At 42.9% G+C, this 18159-nt stretch overlaps 1 protein-coding gene across 8 annotated transcripts in view; it reads right to left on the minus strand.

The window, feature by feature from the left end:
• Nucleotides 1–18159, minus strand: part of PRKAG2 (protein kinase AMP-activated non-catalytic subunit gamma 2) — a 237341-nt gene that overhangs the window by 53839 nt on the left and 165343 nt on the right. Inside the window, exon 1 of one of the 8 annotated variants that reach the window (XM_063324373.1) lies at nucleotides 54–192. The exons of the other annotated variants lie outside the window; for them this stretch is intronic. The gene's annotated coding sequence lies outside the window, so the exon portion shown is untranslated. Of the gene's footprint in view, nucleotides 1–53; nucleotides 193–18159 lie in introns of those variants that run through there. 8 annotated transcript variants of the gene reach the window in all.

Below are 18159 nucleotides of genomic sequence, written 5' to 3' on the forward strand. Positions count from 1 at the left end.
CGGCTGCGCCCAGCCCATTAACCCTGCGGCCCCCGGGCTGCCCGCCGCCGTGCCTCCGGCCGGTGCCGCCTCTCCGTCCCGCACGGAGGGAGCAGCCGCCGGCGGCCGCTGGACGGACGGGGAGGCCGGGCGACCCTTCGCCGGACGGCGCTTCCCGCCACACCTCGCCGCCGCCTCTCGCCCGTCCCCCCCCCCCTCCCCCGGCGGGGGGATTGGTACGTTCCATTTTGCTGCAGTCGAGCCCGTTGGCCGGCAGCGGGAGGGGAAGGTAACTACCACTTCCCCGCGCAAAAGGGAGGGGGAGGAGGGAGAGGCTCACTGCCCCGGGAGCTCCGCCAGGCCAACCGCCGCTCGCAGCCTCTCCGCCGGCTCGGCCCTTCGCCTTGCTGCCTTGAGTGGAGCGGTGCAAGAGGAGGCGGAGGAGGGGAAAGCCCTCCGCTCCCCCCCGCGAGGCGGGGTTGGTATGGTCCCGCACGTTCACCTGCAAGGCAGCGGCTGGGAAGCCGACAGTTCCACTGCCCTGCGGGGGGGGAGGGGGGGCGAGGGAGCTGGGGGTTGCCCCGTGTGTGACAGGGAGCTCCCGCGCTGCGCCGAGCCGCCATCCCGGTGTACCCGCTCTGGGAACAGACGCGGTCGTTTCCATTTAAAGCGTTCGGGAAGTTACAAGTCAGGATTAGCCGAATGTCGGCGTCTTCCCTGTAAGTCGCCCGCCTGTCTCAGAGCTGGTGCCCGACCGCCGGAGCGGTGTGCTGAGGAGGAGGGAGGCGGCCTGGCGGCCGAGCCCCCTCCTCGTAACGCGCTTCGGCTCGGCCAGCTGGGCGGGAGGACGGGACCCGGGGATTAGTGAGTGAAATTCTGGTTTACATTGTGTAGCAGATCAGACTAGATGATCCTACTTTAAAAATCACTCTTGAAAATAGACTGCCCCACCATGGCTGTCACTACAGAGCAGTGTTTCAGAGCTCTCCTCAGCCGCGCTGGGTGTGAGGTGCTTGAAGGCCCCGAGCTTGCCCTCAAGCCCCTGAGCCCTAATGCTGACAGCCCAAACCGCCTGCAGTGCCTGAAGGATGGAGGTGACACCATGGGAGGCTTCTGCTCAGCAAGAGTGAGATTTATTGTACCCCAGCTTTACAAGTCCGCATCTGGGCTTGTAAACCAGGCTACAGAAGAATCAATGATAATAAGGAAGTATTTAAAATAGATTCATCATGTAGATCTATTTGGACAGTGAGATGTGGTAAACTATATCTAGGCTTCCTTTACTATAATGAATAGTTCTCTCCCGATTGTTCAGAAAGCCCAGCAGGACCTGTTCAGACATGGATGCTGTAGAGGTAGATAAAAAGATAATTTCTTTGGCAATGGCAACAGATCTTGTGGGCAGACACACATGCATGGTGCCCCAAACAAGTCACAGAAGCCATTAGAGAACATTTAAAATGTATTGGTCCCTAAGGAGAGGCTCAAGCTTCAAAAGTTCAGCAAGTCCTTCAAGGAGGGAAGGTTGAATAGATCTAGCATAGCACAGTAATGTGCACAGAACATAGGGAAGTATGAAAGATAATTAGAATTAAAGCTATGGTGGGAGGAGAGCGCCAAAAATTATGGGAAAACAGAAAGCTGACTTATTTCTCAAGTCCAGAGACATTTCAAGCCAGGAAGCTAACCACTGGTAACAGCTCCTTTTTCCCAAGCTGCCTCTTTCCAGGGACGCTTTTAAGGATAGACTGGGATGTTAACAATATCCAGTTCTTCTTTAATGTAAAATCCTTTGGAAAGAAAATCCTGAAATATTTCATTTTTAGTTGTATTTTTAAAGACTTCAAGGATTTCAATAAATACTCTTAACTGACCAGCCAGAGAAGATACCAAAGTGATTCATATTAATTTATAATATTTTCAGTCTACTAATTAAAATGCTTTGGAAGCTTTTAATTATCTCTGGGGGCTATCTTTAAAAGCTCTAAATAATATACCATCCCTGCCAGGTACCTTGATACTGATAAGAGTTTTTAACCTCTTTTGCTCCCCAAAATAAAAGAATAAGATGGCATATCTGATTGGAAAGAACTGTCCTGATTTCGTTTCTTTTTTTAAAACAACAAGTATTTACTCCCCATAATTAAGTAGTAAGCACGAGCCACGAGGAAATACAACTCTCAGGTTGTTTGTAGCTGGAAGTGACACCGAGTCTTCAAAGGTGTGCATTGCATTTCACCTGCTAGATATGTCACCATACAGATATGTTTATAAGAAGTCGGTTAAGCCTATTTCATGCAATGAGCTACACTGCACTGTGAACATCAGAGCTTATGGCAAGATCCGGGTTTTACAGCGGCAGAATCTACATCCAGACCAAGAGTACTATGAGAAACACAAGGTAATACAAAGGCAGTAATTTAGTATATAACAGAGATTATAGCTATGTTGTAACATCCGTATTGTTCAAAAAACCCCAAAGGAAATTGAGAAATACAGGCTGAAACTCCATGCCTCACTCTGCCTGCAGTCTTACAATTTGTTTAAACCGATTTTGGAACAAGCTGCTGATCACGGTGTTCATTTTGCTCCTCGCTTTGCATTCTAGCTCCTTTTGGCTTGTAGGCAACACAGTGAGTCAGAACAGGAAACTGATGCTGCCGAAAACCAAATGGACCAAAAGAAAAGATTGTATTTTGTCCAGATCAGTTCCTGATCCAACTCACTGTGCCGTTGTACCAGCTAGCACTGGCATGAGGAGTGCCAAGGGACAGAGTGACAGTGGGACCACACCTTCTGGAAACAACCCTCTCAAGTCTGCTTAAATCACAACAAGTTGTGAAAACACTGCCGTGTTCATTGTGAACTACTACAGCATTAGACAAATTAGCAGATATTTTCAACCATCGTAGGTATTGCTTCTCTCTACAGACTCCACCTGCCATTTTACAAAAAGATTACTGGTTAAAAACAGGGGAAAGATTTGTCTTTCAAAGGACCTGTAATTCCCACCAAGATGATATTCTATATTGTAACATTACAGTATCTGTCTATTGTGACAATTTGTTTACTGCCACAAGACTATAACCAAGGGATTTGTCTAGATTATGGTTTAAATATTTGCTATCAGAGCATGTCAGGTAACCCATTTTAACTGTTTGAGATACCCAATGCGACAAGACAGTATATATACTTCGTATAATTAATACTGCTAAGCAAAATAGATTTTACATGTAAAAGTTTAGAAGAGAAATATATGCAAAACCAAAACTGCCTGAATACATTTCTTCTTTGCCAGGTTTCAATTCGGTTTTTACAGGAGCATTACTTACGCCAAAAAACATGAAGCTATGACATAACGCCAATACAGAAGCGTAATACAGCAGTGCCAGCAATCTTTGTAGAGGCAACGTAAAACAACTCAAGGTTGATACGACAGCAAAAGTCATAAAAATGTGGATGTAAACAAAAGAGGCTTTAGGACTTCTGGGAAGGCTAGAACATAACTTTTCATAGGTAACTGCTTGCTTTGTCGCTGTGTGGTTTTTTGGGTTTTTTAGCTTTCAAGGGTAAACAGAGTTACTAATACTCTGTAGAAGTAAAATCAGTACTGTAAATTATATATGCACTTATAATTAATATGTTAAAACCTATCTGATAATCTAGGAGTCCTTTTAGTCCTATGTCCTATTTTCATAAGAACACGCTAAGTATTTAAATTGTAGGGATGGTCCAGCGATGTGAACAGCAATTAACATCCGCAGAAGATTATTTTTGATGTTGTTTCCTGACATCTTGCCTCCCTGAATTAGCAGGAATGCATCCATTGGGATAGGGATCTATCAGTGGCAGTCATCAGACCAGCTACATCAAAATGCTTTGAACAACACCTACTGTGTAGCTTTTCATATTTAACGGGTTACCCTAGGCTGCTGCTGCTGCTTCTGCAGCAGGAGAAACAAACATTTCTAAGACATTATTCACATAGCCTGTTTTAGACAACTACTTGGGATAAAATGATTTGCAGTCACCAGATCTCCGCATCTCCACTTGGTCAGGTTCATTCTGCTCAGCATAGCTGTCTGTAAGGGAAGGTGGGGGGAGGGAGCCAAGAAACTATAAACTAATCAGTGTAACTTTGATTCCAAGATGGATGAGAGAACAAATACACCCATTTTAAGTAGTTAGAGGAAAGAAGGATCATCAGTAACAGCCAACGTGTATAAGCAATGCCACGCCAATTTCAGTCACTTTAATAATAGGCTGTAAATGTGGTCAGCAGATGCAGCAAGAGTTAACGGGACTTTTGACACTATCTTGCATGACACTCATGCAAGCAAGCCAGATAGTCGAGATGAAATGACTGCTAAAGGTCACAACAATATTCACAAGGAAGGTGGTAAGATTTCTGTATCTAACTGGAAGGGTTTAAGAGAGGGTTCCACAAAAGTCTGTGTTCTATTTAATACCATTCAGTGTTTTCACTGATGATGAAGGAATAATGAATAACCCGATCGCATTTTCAAATGACTCAATGCTAAAAGATACTGCTTTTTTAGGGATAGCCTTTGAACTTAAAATAATCTTGAGAATTGCCGTAATGCTTTGAAAAACAGGATGCACTTTGAGATGGGTAAGTAGAGCATGTTACACAATAATCAAATGCAAAAGTAAAATGGGAAAGGATTGGCTTGCAGCAGTCATGCAAGGAAAAGACCTGAGAATGAAACTAAATGTCAGACAACAATGTCAGATTCTTGGAAAAAAATCACATTACAAATGTGTTATAGGTAAGACATGGAGTATCTGTTCTACGCATTGCCTGGTTAGATGCCAGCTGGGATACTGCATTCAGCTTTGAGCACTGAACTCGGGAATGAACAAAGCGAGCCCAAAGAAAAACAAAACAATGATCCAGGGGTTCAGCAAACATAATCTGTAAAGAAGGACTTTAAAACCTCCCAGTTTCTTAGTCTAGAAAGAAAAAAAAAAAAAAAGGACTGAAGGAACATAAAATAACAGTCTCCAAATATAATGTGTTTTTGCAAGAAGGAAAGTGATAAACTATCTTCTGGGTCCACTGGTTATGGGATAAGAAGTTATCTACTTAGCCTTTAGCAAGGAAGCCTTAGGTTGGACTTTGGGAGAACTTTCTGAACACAGCAGTGAAGCACCAGCAAGCTTTGCTGAAAAGAAACTGTAAAATCTGTCACAGGAGGTTTTTAGCCACAGGTTGAAAAAACCCCATTTGTTGGAAATTATTTACATATAGTTGATTGTGCTGTGAGGGAAAATGAATTTTTAATGTCCTTTCCAGACTCTCCTTTGTTTCTATTTTTGTCCAATCTTTAGAAAAATATATTTAGTCTTGGTATGATAACTCAGTGAAAAGTACATGTATGTTTTGTACAAAAGCCAGTAGACTAACAATCAAACACAAACGTAAATTTGCTTTGCCCCTCCCCCCAACAAATAACCTTAATTCTAAATTAGAAAAATTCTAAAGCAAATATTGTTTTGAGTAATAATAAAGATGAGGTATTAGTCTTTGATGACTGGGTAGGAATAGCAAGAACAACCTAAAAAAAGAAATGCTGCTGCAAATCACAGTCTGCGCGGAACAGACTTACTCAGGCATTGCATCAAAACCGTTACCTGTGCTTTATTTAGAAGTAGGCATTTCCAGGTAAATTCCAGGCTACCTTTCTCAGAGCTTTTCCTGACTTTTCTACCCCTCCTATGATGGCTCAATACTGATATGCCGGGGGTGCCACCTGCACCGCTCACAGCTCAGCAGTAAAACTGAATGTCCTTCCAAGTACTTCAGAAGGAAAAAAAAAAAAAGCTACTTACCTTATAAAAGCTAATGGATTGAAGAGCAACAAGAAGGAATTCCCATCTAAATGCAAATCAAGGCAAACCCATTTTGAATGCAAGAGTAAACTACAAATGGTAATTTTCCCACCATTTGCTAGTGCTCCTTACTACAATTAGAGTTCTATACAACGCCAGTAGGTAACAGCTCTTCTCCTGATGAGCAGTCAATGAACAACTCAGAATTTTTCCAAATGTATGTCATAGATACGCTTATTCTGTTGCAATCTGTTTATGCAAAATTAAAAACTGCTTATTTTTGATTACTTACTGCTTATTTCTGGTTTAATTCAGTGTGGTTCATGAAGTGGAAAAAGACAGAAGTTACCAGAAAAAAAGGTTTCATCTGCTGGTTAAACTGTAAATTAAACTCCTACTTGTTTTCTGCTGGAGTGTGATAACTGATAGCAGTGGTTCACAGCAGCCGAGAACAGTAGAATCGGCGAGGCTGAGGTTAGGATCCCACCTTGGATCCCTCTGGATGTAAAAGGTAACTGTGTGGTGAAAAGGCTGCTGTGGCGTGGCCAGAGAACATGGTCAGTCCCAGTGAAGAGCTCTGGGCCTGGTTCTGCTGCAAAGTCCTTACCTCGAAAAGCTGGAGTGAACAGAGCCGCTGTGCAGTTGTAGTTTCTACCATTTATTCTGCGGAACCCCCTGTTCCAGCACCAAACAAACCAGGAAGGAAGGGGAGGTCTCATACAAAATAGAATCATAGAATCATAGAATAGTTCAGATTGGAAGGACCTTAAAGATCATCTAGTTCCAAGCCCCCTGCCCTGGGCAGGGACACCTCCCACTAGACCAGGCTGCTCAAAGCCCCATCCAGCCTGGCCTTGAACACCTCCAGGGATGGGGCAGCCACGGCCTTCCTGGACTCAAGTTTTTTCTTCCTGTACCTGGAAGGAACGCAATAAAATTTGCTCTAGTCCTAAAAGGCTTTTGAAATATGAAATGCTATAATTGTGTCAGTGTGTAGCATGTAAAAATGAAGGTGGTGACAACTCAGAAATAGCAGTTTGTTTAGAACACAGTAACCAAATCCATAACAAAACCTGGCATTGACAATGCACTCTATTGGCACTGTATGTTCTCCACTGGATCCTTACTGGTGTCAGGTCAGTGCCCTGTCTCTAATCCAAAGCCCTCCATGAATTACACACAACTGTCCTGCAGCAGGTATGAAAGTGATGGAGCCAGTGTATTTATCCTATATGTATCTCTAATACTGTGTGGTGAGGTTGAAGATGGCTCTAATGGTTTAATTTTAAAACAGCTGGAACAGAGTTTGCCATCGGCTAAGAACTCTACCCTGAAAGGGTTTTTTTTTCTTCATCCCAGTATCATCAGAATATGACTCGCCCAGTGGTCCTAAGCAGGAGCCTTTTGAGATGGAATACAGAACACCTCTATATTGCTTTTACATTTTATAGCTAGTAACTAGTCTCCCACTGCAGGTATCCTCCCACATAACAGTAGCTACAATATTAATTACTTTGCAGAGTTAATTATTAGTGATAAGCAGTCACAGTGGGGATCTTTAGTAGGTTAAATGGATAACATAAATGGAACAATAGTCAATTTTAGCCAAATCCTAAAAAAAAAAAAAAAGGAATATAGGAGTGCATTCAGCAGTAGGAAAGATGATGAAATGGACAACATGCATTTCTACTAAATCCTCCCTGCGGTGACAGTACTGAGCGTGAGATCTGTTTACCCTGAAGACCTGGGAACTGAATGCGCAGAGTGGTGTCGCATTTTCAGTGGAGAGTCCTAGTCCTTCCTAAATATTTCTGTATGGAAATGAACTTGCAGTTTAATCCCAGTGAGTTCTGACACTGACTTAATTGAGAAACAGAAGAGATTTACAAAACTCCCTCTGATCTAACACCAGAAACAAAGAACTTCTCTTTTACACGGTGGCCTGCAGCACCTCACTTCAAAAAAAAAATAAAATGGTACCAGTAGCAGAAGAGTTAAGCACTTCTAAAAAATAAACTTCAAAGGAAGTAAAAGACCAAGGAATAGTCTAGATCCCCAGCTAAATTCTTAGACGTAGAGAGAAGTCAAGTGGAGAAGAGGCAGGATTCGTTCATGTAACGCCTCATCTCTAGCCGTCTGTCTGAGCCTCTGTCGCTGCACCGCAGAGGAGGCAGAGCTTTGAGTCCGGAATATCAGAGGCATTCTCTATGTAAGCCTCTGTGGCCAACATTCATTCCTCAGATTACTCCTGTAGAATACAGGTGGAGTCCAAATCAATATTACCAGCGTGGCACATTATTAATCAAACAGCCCAACAGTTTGAATTCTGACCTTTGGAATGCAAAGTTCAAAAAAGTTAAGTGCTTGTGAGGAACTAACCTGTATTTGTTAAGAATACTGATGTTACAAGCGCACTACCTGATTCTGCAAACACAGGGATGCCACTTAATCTGTTCCGGAGTTTTTAAGTGTTCTTGTCTTAAATGTTTGTTATCGTATATGCTCGAAAAGCTATGCTTTAGCTGTTTTCACACATATGCTTGAGTGCTCCTTAGTCTCTTTGAAATAGAACCTATCTCTTATCACACCGAGGGGCACGGTTAAGGGCAAGGGGAAATTATTGCTGGAGAAAGCTGCAGCGTTCAGGTAATGAGCCTGGTGACAGCAGGTATTTTGTTGTGACAAAGGTACATTAAAAAAACCCCAAAGAACAGATTAAGATAATACTAGTGGTAAAAAACAGGTAAGCGTCCACTAATTTAAAGTGAATGGAAAAGAAGAATAAGCGTGAGCCCAGGTTTACATGGGTCTTCATTCACCGGCATTGAACAGAGGATTATTTGTGTTAGTTAAAGTAAAGCGCTTACTTAAGTACTTTAGCTGCATTGAGGCCAGAGTACTGAGGAATAATCTGCAGAACAGAAGCCACCGAGAAGAACAAATTTGAAAAAAAAAAACCCACTCAGAGCCAATTCTGATTTAAATAAACACATTTATGATACACCGTTTCGCTTTCCTCATCTAAGTGTTATATTTCAAAGCCTCGGTCATGGATAGTGACTTCACTGTGCAAACTCTTATTACACCAGCTTTCAATGATGATACTTTTTAAACTTAAAATGAAGCACCTTTCGCCTAACAAAGACTGAAGTTAATTGACACCACACTTCAGGCTTGAGTAACCTATGCAAAATTCTAGTAACCTATTAGTAGTTTACCATTAAAATGTAATTTTTGTGATCATCATCAGTTTTGAAAGGCTGGCAGCAGATCCGCTGAGCAGGGTGATGCAGGTCAGAGTTACAAGGGGGGGTTTACTGAAAAATAGAGACAACCTTCAGCTCAGAGCTGAATCACCCATGGTCTCAACAAAACGTCTGTGAGAAATTTACACAGACCTGGACTGAACAAATAATTCACTCGGTGGCACAAGCTGCACTAAGAAGCAGGTAACGGCAGGCTAAACGCCGAGCAAACGGGCTGCGCTACAGGCGGCCACTTTCTGCAGAGCTTATCGTGACTGAGGTCTCAATAGGGAGTAGGGCTCCAGAAGGAGTATTTGAAGGCTATCTCAAAGAGGCAGGGGAAGGTAATGAAGTGTTTTTCAGTGCAGTTCGAGGAGGACTTCCTCGTCCTAAGAAGGACTTCCTCGTAGCACTGGGGGGTTGTGTGTTTGCATTAGATTTCAAGCCTGACAGCCTCCAGGCATGAGTGCCATCAGTGGCCCCGCTAAGGCTTGAGAAGTCTGTTATCTCAGAGTAGCGACTGTTATGTGTAGACAAACCAATATATTAATAAACCTCCTTCAACACACAGCCTATGGTTGACCTGTAATCTGCAAATAAATTACTTTCTGACAAAAAGCTGTTTTTCAGATGGCACTGGATCTGCATAGCTTGAGGAACATAACCCTCTTCCTGAATTACTTCCAGATCTACTGCTGATCACCGTAGGCCTAATTTTTGTGGACTGCTTCTTTTTTATTGTTATGAACAAAAGAAATCTGCAATGACAACAACATGCAATGGATACCTTCCTTCTGTCACGTGTGCTTTCCCTTTTGATAGCCTCTAACTATATCCTTCCTTCATTTCAGGTACACTGCAGGTGAAACCAGATCATCCTCTGTACTGGTTCTGTGGTCTGACACCCTCTGGGAGGAATGAAGCAAGGACTGTGCTAAGCAAGAAGCATATCAGGTGTCTAAGTTAAATGTTTTATGACTACAAACAATATCGTAAAGAGACATGGGAATACTGGTAAGGCTTTTCCCTGTACTCCAGGAACCAGAATTGAAAAAATTTCAAATTAGTTCCATGCTAAGGACCAGGGACGCAGCTCCAGCAAGCCTGCCACCACGCTCATGTTACTGCAGAGCTTGTGGAGATGCTGATACCAAAGTGTATTCCTGGGCAGCGGATGCTTATAGTGGGGATAGGGCAAAGACTGGGTCCACAAGCACATAAACTTAGATGGAGATTCAGTCTGTAGCTAAATGTCCACAAAGGGCTGAAATTATGTCTTGACATGCCTCCCTAGGGCTTTTTGTTGTAGCTTACCACAGGCTCTCAAAATACGGAAATAAAACATTGCATTCCATATTCAACAGCCTGTTTGAGGAGACATCTGTATTAACATAGAGTGGTACCTCCTAGTTAACACCGGTATGAAAATGGACTGTTTAAATTGTCATTACAAGGTAAGGTAACAGTTGAGTCATTAGAGAATGTAGCCTTTCTGAAGTAAATAGAAAAATTGGCACTGATTTCAGTAGAGTCAGGATTAAATTCTATTTACTGCACATTAGGTTGTGTATAAGCCCTACGGAGATGCCTCTTTGCTTCTGAAGCACGCTCAAGTAGCAGAATGGAAATTCAGTGTCAGCTTAACTTAAATGGAAAAAAAAAAAGCAAAACAGTTGAATCTTAAATTAAATAATGCAGTCAGTAGTTGGAGATTAAAGTGGTTGTTCCTGCCCAAGTGGTCATATATCAAAGTTAATCAACTTTTGAGACAAGGAGCGTCATCTTTTGAGGTTAAGAGTTCTCAGAGCTTTGGACCTTTGTCTCAGGGAGACTTTACGTGTCCTGTGGCGTCTGCCAGAGAGGGAGCCAGTGAAAGGGCTCATGGAGGAGCAGTGGCAGCACAGAAGGGAAACTGCTGCTGGCCGGGCAATCCCAAGAGCGCTCTCTAACCTTGGCCATTGGCGTTTCAGCTGGGTTGTTTTCAGGAGATGACCAAGTAAGGCCTTGTGAGGGACAGTATGGGACATTCCTGCAAGGAGAGCTGATTTGGCTTTGACATTTCAGGGGCTGTTACATTCATTTTTAGTTTGTTTTGATGGTATTTTAAGCTCTTGGGAAAGGCACACCGAGTTCGGAATAAATGCCTTGGCTATGGACCTCTAGAAAAACATTAAGTATTTATTTAAGGTCATTACTAGGCTTAGGTAGACATTACATTGATTCATGGTTTTAAAGTAATTTCATGTCTAGTTGTGGTAAAAACAATTAAAATGAGCAAGTCTACATTACATAACATCAATTTTTGGGAATGTTTGTATATATACTAATCCTTATGTAATGTGCAGGACAATGTCCTATGGTAATTCTCTGAAAATTAACAGTTCTTGAGAATGTCTGAACTGTTTTAAAGGAAGCTCTAAAATAAACATACAACTCAGAAGAGCGGCCAACTTTACAGTGATCTTTCGTGTAAATCTTGATGTGCTCTGAAAACACGCTAGCTTCCTATACGTTATTCCAGTCTGCCGTGTAAAAGCCTGTTGCTATAAACTTTAAACACAACACACGCTATCTATGGTTAACTTATCTTAAACCACTTGCAGCTCCTGTTCTAGAAATATCTGAGCTCTGTAGAACTTTTCTGTGTATTTATCATCACAACATCTCTTTGACTTAGAGAAGGGTTACCCCCTTTTTTTTATAAATGGGAAACTGAAGCACTGGGAGACTTAGAGTCGCACAAGTGATCTCCGGAAGGGTAGATGGTAGCAGCCAGCTCTCTCTGATCTCTAGCTACTGGCACTATATTTTTCTCCCTTCTAAACTCTTGTTTTCCTTAATGACTCTGCAACTGAAATGCTCTTTGAATTCCAAGATTTCTTCTCTAAAACAGCAACAGCCAAATGCTTGAGGCCATGAGGAAAAGAAGGAAGGTTGAGGAAGGCATCCTTTTCTCCAGAATGTAACCTCTGTACCTGTAAAATCTTGGATAATGGGAGAAACTACTTGGTGACCGGTTTGTATTATGTCCTTTTGTACCAAAGTGGTGCTCAGTGGCATCTTGCTCTCTCTTTCTGAAGACATATTCCAGGAAAGAAAGTTGTGCACTCTCCGTGGAAACTGTTCCTCACAGTGCTCCCTAAGAAATCGGTTTTGGCAGCAGCCTGTCCCTGTGTGGAACAGGTCTGTTGGGAGTCATTATCAGCGCGCTCAAGGGAGAGGAATCTGTTGTCTTTTTTCATAAGCTTTCATCGATAGCTGTTTCCATTTATGTAACGAGCTGGATCCTGAGGTAGTACACACCACGAATGTTTCCAAGTAAATACAATCCCAACACCCAAAGCTTGAAAGGCCAAACACACCCCAGCAGGCAGACAGCAATCTTGCAGCTGCTGCTCTCCCTGCCCCTCAGGGATCAGCTATTTTCCATTGTCACCAGGAGCTCTCTTCTCTGATTCCCCAAGCTCTTTCCCTCACTTAATCTTTTCTGAACCTTTAATGCTTTCCCCAACTCTGTGTGCCCATCAGCTTCCCTCCTCATCTTCGGTACTTGTGCTCGTCATTTTTAAGTGTTTTAGTAGACAATAAAAACTGTACAAAGACCCTGACCCAGCAGAGTGACTTGGCATGCACATAGCTTTAAGTGCTCTGGTACTGTTGACTCCAACAGGATTACCAATATACTTAAAATTAAATTTAAGTGCTTTCCTGGATCAAGGCCATCACCGCACTGACATTAACCAAAACAAAACAGCACCTGAGATTCAGCAACATAAATACGTAGCAACCTCAACCAGACTCAGGGCTGTAACCTTCAGGTTACCTTTCTTCAGTGCCTTCTGTCGCTGCCAGCTGTGTTATGGCTACACTTAACATCTCTTCTGCAAGCATATACTGGAAGTGGCGCTTAGGAACAATCCTGTTTAAGCCAATGCTTTCTTACGGTTTTAGAATTTGCCTGGCCTGTTTTGCTAGATCAGGCTCTTGGACAATGAGGTCCTCAGGGCAAGAATCATGTTTATTTTTCTGCTTGAATCATATGTGCTCAAATACCACAAAATAGCAATTAGTAACTTTTTGTTCTGAGGTACAAGGAAGAAGACTTTCTATACGCCACAGATGCCCTGGCTTGTGCACTTGTAAGTGAAAAAGTATGATGTATAAAAATTTCAAAAGTTTAAGGCTTTAACCTTATCACTGGCAATTTACTGCAACGCTAAACATGCAAAAAGACTAAATTAAAACCTCCGCCCTGGAATTCTGCTCCCTTCCCTTTTGCTGACCTTCTGCCTCCGTTACCTTTTCTCTTTTATTCGCTGTTGATTACTTCACCGGTTTACACTTCAGCCCCGTATGGTAGGAGCCTTGTCCTTTGTTAATCATAAAATAAGACACTGCGTACCTTGGGCACTGTACAAATCACCATTGTCTTCCTGCGAATGTCTTCCACATGGCCCCACCCTCAGTTCCAGCTGAGAACGCTGTTGTGAACAAGCTCAAAGAATAAATATTTTGCATTCATTTCACCAGCACAATGGAAACATTTTTCCAGGCTGCTGCCAAGATGGTATCTAGTCCTCTTCTGAGTCAGCAGCCCATGCAGCTGACTTTCAAATGGCCCAACTTGCTTGATTGTAATCTTAAAAGAAAAAAACACAGGCACAAGCTGTATTTTTAAAGAGCTGTATTGCTCTCCTCATGCACAAGCAGGTAGTGACACTATAAAATATGAAAGCTGGGGAAAATACACCGTACAGAAGTGAGGGTTGTTTGTGATGTCCCCCTTATTTCTCCTGACTTCAACAGTTTCTTTCATCCAGTCTGAGGAAGGGACGGGGGAACGTTGCGAGGAAGTGAGAAAGGAATAGCACTGCTTTATGTAGTCCATGTGCTTTTGGTATCAACCAGCTTTTTACAGTCTTTAAAGATCTGTTGGCCATTAAAGACAGTCTATCGAAAAATACAATATAGACAAAACTGGGCTAAGAGAGATGAAGATGGTGAGGAATTCATAGAGTTCCACCCCGTAAACATGTTTTGCTTATTCTTAGGTGTATTCCCCCTCTAGTCCAATACATAAACAGGCGTGGTGCGACAGAACAGGTTCAAAACTGTGCATCTCTCCTCCATTCTCATGGAAAGACTTTGGCCTATAATCCCCACTGCTTTGTGAATAAACAGCCTACACAGTAAATAATTTTTGCGTTCCAAAATTGCCCCAATAAGGCCGGTAAGAAACCCTCAGTGATCCTATATTAAGCTGCAGCATTACATTAAATCAGAGAGTATGTATCTGGCTTCCAATCGCTAACAGAGCTTGCTTTTACGAGAAGTTACAATCTAGCAAAATAACAGGATGTGTATTAAATTAACGAGTCTAAAATTCAGAAATAAGCTGTGCCGTGAGAAATCAGTTCAATGGGTAAAACCAGGCTGCCAATATTAAAGCACCCTCTTAGGTCATGTTACTTACTCCAAAGATACCTATTTATATGGACACGTGAGGCCGGATCCTTAGGTTTAGCCTTTTTATACCATGCCTAGTGCAGCACTTAGGCTGATAAAAGTAACTTAGCTTTAAGCCACTAACTCTGTCTTCAGGATGCTAGGGTCATGATTTTCGTACCTATGTGTATCTTAAAAAAGACTCATAGATGCTCTAGTTTTAATTGCCTTAGCTACTTATAGCCTTATAAGAGCTGTCAAAGCAGCTGGGAATTGATTGGACTCAGCATTCTGGCTATTCATACTTTCCACCTAGCCTTTCTCCTTTTGATCTAGGACCAGGAGGAACAGGAATTGTAGGACTTTATGCCATTAAAATAAATTCTCCACTGAGTGAATCCATAGATAGTTGATTAAATTATCTCTGTGGCTGCAGAAAAAGCCACAAGCTGACACAGACACACATTTCCTTAGGGCAGAAAAAATCATCTTTATGCAATACAATTTCTCTGCATCCTAAGATTGATTGCCATGAATCTGAACACGGCAACCAGAATACAAATACATTAGGAAACCAGTGTTTCGGGAGGTCGTGACTGGACACTTCTAAACCAAATAAGTAGCTTTAAAAAAAGGCAAATTAACCAGTAGAAAATAGATAGCAGGGTGTTTGATGCATATTTTAAATACTAAAAGGGGAGGAAAATACCAAATATGATACAAAAGATATGACTAATAGGGAGGTGAAGTGGGAAAACAATATTAATTAAATGGGAGTTGTAATTAAAAAGAAGTAGTGTGGTATAGCTGAAACTTTCTAATCTTTATACCGTTCAGTTCCAAGTGAGTTTACTGGTTCATTTCTTCTTTATGTCCCACTGAATCTCATTACAGACGTTCTAACCATATTAAATAATTCTCCTGTGAGCCTATATTCAAACTCAGCGGAGCTACCATGATGCTCTGCCAAAGGAGACTGAAATCAAATCTGGTGGGCTCAAAACATTTTGCCATTAACATTGTATGGAATTGTTACATAGTTCATCAAAAAGTTATTGTTTTACTAGGTTTGCAACTAGTCAGTTGCATGCTGACTGCTGGCCAGTATCAGGAGCAGCGTGGTGAGCAGGACTGGCGCAGTGACCGTCCCCCTGTTCTCAGCACTGGTGAGGCCCCACCTCGAGGGCTGTGTCCAGTTTTGGGCCCCTCACCACAAAAAAGACATTGAGGTGCTGGAGCGTGTCCAGAGAAGGGCAGCGAAGCTGATTGAGGGGTCTGGAGAACAAGTCTGATGAGGAGCGGCTGAGGGAGCTGGGGGTGTTCAGCCTGGAGAACAGGAGGCTGAGGGGAGACCTTCTGGCTCTCTACAACTGCCTGAAAGGAGGGGGTGGAGAGGTGCGGGTTGGTCTCTTCTCCCAAGTGACAGGTGATAGGGCCCGAGGAAATGGCCTCAAGTTGTACCAGGGGAGGTTTAGATTGGATATTAGGAGAAATTTTTACATTGAAAGGGTTATGAAGCATTGGGACAGGCTGCCCAGGGAAGTGGCTGAGGCACCATCCCTGGAGGTATTTAAAAGCCGTGTAGACATAGTGCTTAGTGATACAGTTTAGTGACGTTTTTTGTCAGCGTTAGGTTGATGGTTGGACTAGATGATCTGAAAGGTCCCTTCCAACCTAGGCGATTCGATGATTCTATGATTTTCAAATTAAACACACTGTCACGTGGACCGCAACAGTTCCAGTAGGGGAAACGTTTAACAATGATGGGTTGTTACAGCCCATAGGATCTGTTAGAGAACAGAATCATTGCCCAAAAGGAGTGCTGGAGTTAAGGCACTTCAGACTAGCCCGGACACAACACCACTGCAGGAGCTTTCTTCACTGGTAAATGACAGCCTTTCTGGCTCTAATTTCTGTGATCAGCTTACTGTGGTGTAAATCAAAGCTGAATCACAGTAATGTCTTGGCACTCTAATATATTGCCTTAAACCACATGAATGCTGAAACAGGGAGTTCTTGTACATTTGCAGACTGGATTCCTTTTTTTTTCCCAGCCTGTACTATTTTTTTTTTTTTTCTGAGACAACATCAGAATCCAAGAACACTTTTCTGTTCGCTTCATCAGATGTAAATCTCTTTCATCAGCCAGCTAGATTATGGAGCTCTGGTAGGTGGCATGGATTTTTGGAGAGAGCCAAACCGAAGGACCTGCTGCACATGTCCTGGTTCCCAGGCTCCTTGCCAGCGGCAGGCTGTGATGCAATAGCCTTTCACGCCGAACAAGTTAACAGCCCTGGTTTGGAGCTTATTACATGTTGGCTAAGAAAGAGCATGAATAGCCTTGCGGGAAGTGGGACTGTTTAACGAGCAGGTAGCTGCAGAAACAAACTTGTGTTCCCCTCTGTATCTAGGATTGGAAGAGAGAGTCCCAGCTGTACGTTGCATCTCTCCTCTTCCACGTGCTGGAGCGGCCAGGACTGCGTAAAATGGATGCAGACCAGACTCTTTGAGTCCTTCTTGTGTGCTGTATCTGCAGTTTTAACAGGCCTTGCGCACAGAAGCTTAGAGTAAGCCTCAGACTACCTTCTGGCTGAGATGCCCTCTTTTTAAGAACATTCTGGGAATTATTTGGAGAATGGTGGTTAACTACACCATCATATGGAAAAGTCCATTTATCATGTTCTGCCTTTATCACTTCTTCTGAGCAGAGGAAGCCTTAACCCCGTTTTTCACCAAAAGAGAACTCAAAGGCAACTCCTCAGTTTGGAGCTAGCCTCTTCTTTCTCTGGCCCGGACTCCTCTCATGCCGGGAAAGGGGAAAGCCACAAAGGCCAGGAAACGATGTACCACAAAAATGCTTGTGTTTGCAGGAGACAGGGAATACTGCTGTTTTCACAGTGTCTTATGCATCACTGGAAGAAGAAAGGATGAAACGGAAAGGATACAACCACATTAAGCTCAACATACTACATTCCACTTTAAAATACGGGCAAAGCGGAAACAGAGCGAACATGTTCGTTATTGAATTTGCAACCTCTCTGCATTCCTTTCATGATTAGTAATGTCACATTAGAGAAGAGTTATCATTTACCACTTACTGCCTGAAGGTTACACAGTCCAAACAACACAAGGCCAAAGTACAGAGTCATGAACTGTACTGTGAAAAATCAGATTGCTCCTTCCCCATTTAATGCAGCGCACAGTAATCTTTTGGTACAGCTTTGATCTCTTATCAGCTGAATTGCTCATTAGAACCTTCTAACTCAACCAGTAGGAACAGCTACGCACCCAGGGGAAAGTCTGCAAGAGCTGCTGCCATGGTGCGTCACAGCCCCATCGCATCCAGCTTTGGGCACCTAACAGAAGTGCCTGGGTTAGAAATGCAACTCCCGGAGTCACTTCCTTTCTAATCAGCGCAAGAGGCTGCGCAGCCCACCGAAGATCGGATTCATCCCCTGCAAATGCCTCTCCGTGGGATACAGAGACAACTAGAGCGACTGCACTCCCGACGTAAGCAGCTCAGATAGGTTTCTAAAGTTAGGTGGGATAAATCCAGACCTTAGTGATTATCACAGACACCCATTTAGCAGGGGGTTAACTGCTTAGGTTTGTATACTGTGTTGAGATGATACTCGCT

The sequence above is a fragment of the Chroicocephalus ridibundus genome, chromosome 2 (genome assembly GCF_963924245.1).
Source record: "Chroicocephalus ridibundus chromosome 2, bChrRid1.1, whole genome shotgun sequence".
Lineage (NCBI taxonomy): Eukaryota > Metazoa > Chordata > Aves > Charadriiformes > Laridae > Chroicocephalus > Chroicocephalus ridibundus.